This window comes from Rutidosis leptorrhynchoides, chromosome 2 (genome assembly GCF_046630445.1).
Source record: "Rutidosis leptorrhynchoides isolate AG116_Rl617_1_P2 chromosome 2, CSIRO_AGI_Rlap_v1, whole genome shotgun sequence".
Classification (NCBI taxonomy): Eukaryota; Viridiplantae; Streptophyta; class Magnoliopsida; order Asterales; family Asteraceae; genus Rutidosis; species Rutidosis leptorrhynchoides.
This window is the reverse complement of record NC_092334.1, coordinates 461,691,735-461,699,484: the sequence shown is the minus strand read 5'-3', so window position 1 is coordinate 461,699,484 and position 7,750 is coordinate 461,691,735.

Sequence of the window (7,750 nt, the reverse complement as noted above, 5' to 3'; positions counted from 1 at the left end):
GTTGACTACAACTCGTGCATCATTAGTCGGGAGAGCTTGTGCTTCCGCCCATTTAGATACATAATCAATGGCAACGAGAATGTAGAGATTATTATGAGATTTTGGAAATGGACCCATAAAGTCAATACCCCAAATGTCAAATACTTCACATACTTGAAAGACATTTTGTGGCATTTCATCACGTGGACTTATTTTTCCGGCCCTTTGACAAGCATCACAGGATTTGCAAAGAAGGTGTGCGTCTTTGAAAATTGTAGGCCAATAGAATCCAGCATCGTAAACTTTTCTTGCTGTGAGCTGAGGCCCATAATGCCCTCCTGTTGGTCATGTGTGACAATGGTTTAAGATTTGACTAGCTTCATCTCCGAATACACATCGGCGTATTATTCCATCGGGACAACTTTTAAACAAATGTGGATCTTCCCAGAAATAATGTTATATATCACTAAAGAATTTCTTTCGTTTTTGGTACGATAATCCTTTTTCAAGGAATCCACATACTAAGTAGTTTGCATAGTCTGCAAACCATGGAACTTCATTATAATCTATCTTCAATAGATATTCATCAGGAAAGTTGTCTTGTATGGCCGATTCATTTAGAACTTCTAATTCGGGATTTTCAAGATGAGAAAGATGATCAGCGGCGAGATTTTCTGCTCCCTTTTTATCCCGGATTTCAATATCGAACTCTTGTAAGAGTAAGATCCAACGGATTAATCGTGGCTTGGCATCTTGTTTTGAAAATAGGTATCTAAGAGCAGAATGGTCGGTATAGACCACCGTTTTTGCTAGAATGAGATATGAACGAAATTTGTCAAAAGCAAAGACAATAGCAAGGAGTTCTTTTTCAGTAGTTGTGTAATTTGTTTGTGCTCCTTGTAACGTCTTACTAGCATAATAAATAGGTTGAAATCGTTTTTCAATCCTTTGTCCTAAAACGGCTCCCATTGCAAAATCACTTGCATCGCACATTAGTTCAAACGGTAAATTTCAATTTGGAGTTATCATAATCGGCGCATTAGTGAGTTTTTCTTTAAGAATATTAAAAGATTTGATACATTCATCTGAAAAGATGAATGGAGCATCCTTTTCTAGGAGTTCATTCATAGGAGTAGCAATTTTAGAAAAATCTTTTATGAAATGTCGGTAAAAACCGGCATGCCCTAGAAAACTCCTAACTCCTCTAACATTAGTGGGATGTGGAAGTTTAGCAATTACATCTACTTTAGCTCTATCCACTTCAATTCCTTCCTTTGAGATTTTATGTCCATGAACGATGCCTTCTTTAACCATGAAATGGCATTTCTCCCAATTAAGTACTAGATTGGATTGTTCGCATCTAATAAGCATTCGTTCAAGATTAACTAGACATGTTTCAAAAGTATCACCGAAGACTGAAAAGTCATCCATGAAAACTTCCATGCATTCTTCTATTATATCGTGAAAAATCGCCATCATGCACCTTTGAAAGGTTGTAGGGGCGTTGCAAAGTCCAAATGGCATGCGTTTGTAAGCAAAAGTACCATAGGGGCACGTAAATGTGGTTTTCTCTTAGTCCTCGGGTGCTATTAGAATTTGAAAATATCTGGAAAAACCATCAAGAAAACAATAGTAACTATTTCCGGCTAATCTTTCCAACATTTGATCAATGAAAGGTAAGGGAAAGTGATCTTTTCTGGTGGCGTCATTTAATTTTATATAATCAATACAAACACGCCATCCTGTTACAGTCCTAGTATGAATAAGCTCATTTTTCTCATTTGTGATGACAGTCATGCCACCCTTCTTAGGCACGCATTAAACTGGGCTTACCCATGGACTATCAGAGATTGGATAAAGTAAACCTGCATCAAGCAGTTTAATAATTTCTTTCTTAACAACATCTTGCATATTAGGATTTAGTCTTCGTTGGCGTTGCACATATGTTTTATGACCTTCTTCCATAAGGATTTTATGTGTGCAATACGAAGGACTTATTCCTTTAATATCATGAATCTTCCATGCAATAGCTGGTTTATGAGCTTTTAGCACATAAATGAGTTGAGATTTTTCATTTTCAGTAAGAGAAGACGATATTATTACAGGTAATTTAGACTCACCATGTAAATAAGCATATTCCAAATGGTTTGGAAATGGCTTTAACTCTAATGTCGGTGGTTCTTCTATCGATGATTTATATCGATAATTGTCTTCTTCTTTTAGCATTTGAATTTCTTCTGTTGTTGGTTCATATCCATTAGCCATAAGTGTAGCTAACATTTCAGTTTCATCAATTGGTTCAGTTCCTTCTCCTAAAGAACGTTCTCCTGTTCCTTGTAATTCTGGAAATTCTTCTAACAATTCTGCATGTGAATCTATAGTTTGAATATAATAACATGTATCATCCGCAGATTGCGGTTGTTGCATGGCTCTATCCACTGAAAAGGTAACACTCTCGTCCTCTATACTTAGGGTCAGTTTCTTACCAAATATGAGAGGAACTCTAGAATCTTCTTCCATATCCAGAATAACAAAATCTACTGGAAATACTAAATTACCAACTTTAACTAGCATGTTCTCCATTATCCCTCTAAGATATTTTACTGATCGATCGGCTAGTTGTATGCTTATTCGTGTTGGTTTCAATTCTCCAAGGTCAAGTTTAGCATATAATGAATACGGCATTAAATTTATACTAACACCTAAGTGTGCCAATGCTTCTATTGAACTAAGACTACCCAGAAAACATGGAATTGTGAAACTTCCTGGATCTGATAATTTTTCTGGTATCTTATTCAACAGCACTGCAGAACAATTAGCATTCATAGTAACAGCCGAGAGTTCTTCCATTTTCTTTCTATTCGTGATTAGATCTTTCAAAAATTTAGCATATCTAGGCATTCCTGAAATCACATCAATGAAAGAAAGATTTACATTTATTTGTTTAAACATATCCAAGAATTTAGATTGCTCGGCTTCAAGTCTCTCTTTTCTCATTTTACTCGGGTAAGGAAGTGGTGGTTGGTATGGTTTAACATAAGGTTTAGCCTTAACTGTGTTATCTTCATTAACCTTTTTAACTACCGGTTCTTTTTCCTTATCTTGTTCAGACTGTGGTTCTTGTGGAGTAGGAATAGCTTCATCAGAAATTACAGGTATTTCAGGTGGTTTAAGTGTAATACCACTTCTTGTGGTAATGGCTTTAGCTGTTTCATTCCCGGGGTTAGCATTTGTATCACTAGGTAAACTTTCCGGTTTTCTTTCACCTATCAACCTTGCTAGGTTACTTACTTCTTGTTCCAAATTTTGAATCGAAGCTTATTGATTTCTAAATGCTTGAGCATTTTGTTCATTGGTTTGTTTCTGAGATGTGAAAAACTGTGTTTGAGATTCAACTAGCTTTGACATCATGTCTTCTAAATTTGCTTTTTATCATCGGTTTGTGGTGGTTTATTTTGAAAATTAGGTCTTTGCTGATTGTAAGTATTGTTGGATACTTGTTGATTACTAGGACTTTGTTGGTTATTGTATGGAACATTTCGGTTATAATTCTAGTTTTGATTGTAGATTGGTCTTGGCGGTTGATAATTATTCTGATAATTATTTCCAGGCCTTTGGTTTGTGTACGAAATATTCTCTCTTTGTTCCATTGTTAGTTCAATACTGAGACAATCTTTTGTCAAATGTGGTCCTTCACACTGCTCACAACTAATTCGTATTGAGTGAATATCCTTAGTCATCTTTTCCATTCGTCTCTCGACAGCATCTATCTTTGCTGAAATGGAATCAAAGTCATGGCTAGAAACGGCTCTAGCTGCTTTAGATGATCTAACGATATCTTTTTCTTGGTGCCACTCATGTGAATGGGAATCAGTGTTATCAATAATTTTATAAGCATCAGTTGCGGTTTTCTTCATAATGGAACCACCAGCTGCTATATCGATGTCTTTTCATGTAGTGATGTCGCATCCTTGGTAGAATATTTGTACTATTTGACCGGTGTCTAAACCATGTTGCGGACATCCTCTCAATAATTTTCCAAATCTGGTCCAAGCTTCTTATAGAGTTTCATTTGGCTTTTGTGTGAACGTAACAATTTCTCCTTGAAGTCTTACGGCTTTAGATGCCGGAAAGAATTGTTTAAGAAATTTTTCAACTAAAACGTCCCATGTATCAATCGCCCCTTCAGGTAACAATTCTAACCAATCTTTGGCTTCTCCCTTTAAAGTCCAGGGAAATAACATGAGATATATCTGTTCATCCTCCACTTCTCGGATTTTAAATAGTGTACAGATCCTATTAAAAGTACGAAGATGTTCATTTGGATCTTCCTTCGGCGTACCACTAAATTGGCATTGATTAGTTACCATGTGTAGGATTTGTCCTTTGATTTCATAATCTGGCACATTAATATCTGGTTGAGTAATTGCGTGACCTTGACCAGTGCGTTTAGCTCTCATTCGGTCTTCCATACTTAGAGGTTCCAGATTTTCCATAATTGAATTTGTTGAATCTGAATCACTAGAGGATTCTGATTTAATGGTTGGTTCCTCAACAATCTCTGTTTGAATGATTTGTGGTTCCGGAGGAAAGATTAATGGTTCAGGATCTATGAATTGTCCCTGAATATTCTCCGGATTCTCAATTGTGAGGTCGGGTTCAAAAAATGGATTATCGGAAATTTGAATTGGAGTACTTGGTTGACTAGATGACGATTCTAAAGTAAAATCAACGGCGACAATATTTGCTAGATGTCTTGATCGAGTTACAGGTGGTGAACGTACAAAAGGTGGTGAACGTTTTGCTCGGTGCATTCACTGAATATCCTATTAGTTATAAAAATAAGAAAAATTATATAAGTTATCAAATTAATAGACTTTTCTGATTTTGCCCACGTTTCGAATAGCCAAAAGATGCAGCAGAGGGGCAGGATTCATTTGATCTCAATATAATTGAGTACTGTTTGTCTCCAATAACCCGGTCCACGTACAAATCCAACTATTACTACGAACCAGAAAATGGATGTCTATCAATTTAACCACTTAAAATAATTTTTTGTTTTGAAATTTTAGAGAAGAAATAGAAAAAAAAAATTTCTATGTCCTAAAAACTAGAGCGTCGAGAAATAAGAAAGAAAAAGAGCGCGTCGAAAAACGTCGAAAAATAAAAGGGTCGAAAAATAATAGGCGTCGAAAAATAAAAATAAGAAAGTAGCGCGTCGAAACTTAAAAAGGAACTAAAAACTAAGAATTAAAAGTTGCGTCTAAAAATATTAAATCTTAAAAGAAAAACTATATCCCAAAAGGTACTAAATTTTAAAAACGGCGTCGCAAAATTCTAAAGCACTTAAATCTTAGTCTAAAGAAAAAGCACTTAAGGGGTTTTACGGCAAAGCCTAAAAATCTAGAAATAAAAATAACTATGGCAAAAACTATGACTTAAAACTAAATATGAGAGAAAAATACAAATATTACGCTAAAAATAAATAAAAAGATACAAAATATAAAAATAAACTTAAAGTGGTAAAAAGTACAATTTTTTATAAAAATATTATTTTTATATTATTTATTTTATAAAACTATTAATTTTATAATTTATTAAAACTAAATAAACTAAATATATAAATTAAATACTAAAAACTAAACTAAATTAATAATAAATATAATCCTAATTAGGGTTTTAATTATAATAATAATAATAATTACGTAATGATTGCTGTTGGAGAATCAATTAGGGCGTGTCAGGTACCCTCATGCGATCGCATGAAAATTTTCCTTCGGGCTCATGCGATCGCATGAGCTAGGGTTTCGGGCCAGTATATGGGCTGCTACAGTACGGGCCGAGTAATTTTATTATTATTTTTTTGTTTTTATTTTCTGATTTAGATATTTATATAATATATTTAAATAAAAACTATATTTTTATAAACTAAAAATAAAAATAAAGAAACTTTATAAAACTTAAATATTTAACAAACTCTTAAAAATATATAATTTGTTTTTCTTTTTATATTTTTGAATATATTATTATTATTATTTTTTAAAACATATATTTTTATAAGAAAAATAAAAATCTTTTTTTTATAAATTTAGCGTTGCGCTTTCGGCGTTTTAACGTTCCCCGGCAGCGGCGCCAAAAATACTTGATGTTCGCGAGGTGTACTAGGAAATAGTATTAATTTTTACAACAAAATACTATTAAATACGATACAATTTTATACAAGATATTTATTTATTTATAAAATGGATATACCTAAACCTTGCTACAACACTTATAGGCAGTGTACCTAATCGTACAGTAGTGTAGTTTTTAGTAAGTCCGGTTCGTTCCACAGGGATCTTTTAAACAAGCTTAACGCTATATTTTTAAAAACTATATTTGTAAAAATACAAAAATATATAAATAATATTATTATTATAAAAAGGGGTTTTTTACCGTTTAATGACCGGTTTGTCGATTTTAAAACTTTAGTCGCAGTTAAAACCTAATGTAAAATATTAAAAATAAATATAACTTAATTTAAAGCGTAAAGTAAATAACGATAATGAAATTGCGATAAATGAAATTGCGATAAAATAAAATTGCGATAATTAAAGAGAACGATAATTAAAAGTGCAATTAAATACGATGACAGTAAATAAAAGTGCGATAATTAAAAGTGCAATTAAATATGAAATAAAAGAATTATGCTTATTTAAACTTCCATAATCATGATGTTTGACGTGTTGATTTTTTAGTTTATTCCCATAGGTTAATTGTCCTTTGTCCTGGATTATTCGATATGTCCATACGGATTTGTCCATAATAGTCCATCAGTCATAATCATAAAGTGCGAGTGTCTTCGTCAAATTATTCTTATTCCCGAAGTCAAATATTCCAACTAATTGGGGATTCGAATTGTAACAAGGTCTTAATACTTTGTTTAATGAATACACCAGGTTATCGACTGCATGTAGTCCAAGGTTTTACTACTTTGTTAACAATTACACCAATTACCCTTGAATGTAATCCACCCCTGTTTCAACAAGTCAATTAACTATTAATCCAGTTCCGTGTCCGGTCAAATGAACAATTATTGGTATTTATAGATATCCCGCCCACCGTACCCAGTCAAGCGTATATAGTTATATATAAATACGTCAAATTATAAGTCTATATATTAAATTAACGAGGTATCGTTTAGTTAATATAAAGCCCATTAATAGCCCATAGTCTAATTTCCACAAGTGTCATTCTTTTGTCCAAACCCCAATTATGGTACAAAGCCCAATTACCCAATTTTAATATTTAGCCCAACATCATGATTACTTCGGCATTAAATAAGCATAATAATAACTTAGCTACGAGACATTAATTTAAAAATAATATTAACCATAACTTACAGTGATTAAAAATAGCGTAGCGTTACACGGACAGAATTTCGACTTACACCCTTACAACATTCGCTAACATACCCTTATTATTAGAATTAAAATTAAAATTAAAATTATAATATATATATATATATATATATATATATATATATATATACGTGAGTGAGATAGAGAGAAAGGATGCTATATCTGAACCAAAACACGCAAATTTATAGCAATGTGGCCTGCTACCTACTGCCATGCGATCGCATGGCAAATGCACTTCAAGGCCATGCGATCGCATGGCTCCTTTTTCCAGCTCACATGAGTTTGTTTCTTTGCTTGCCGACATTTTATAATAATATATATAATATATAAATAATTTTAAGAATTATTTAAATATTATATTATATTCGTGT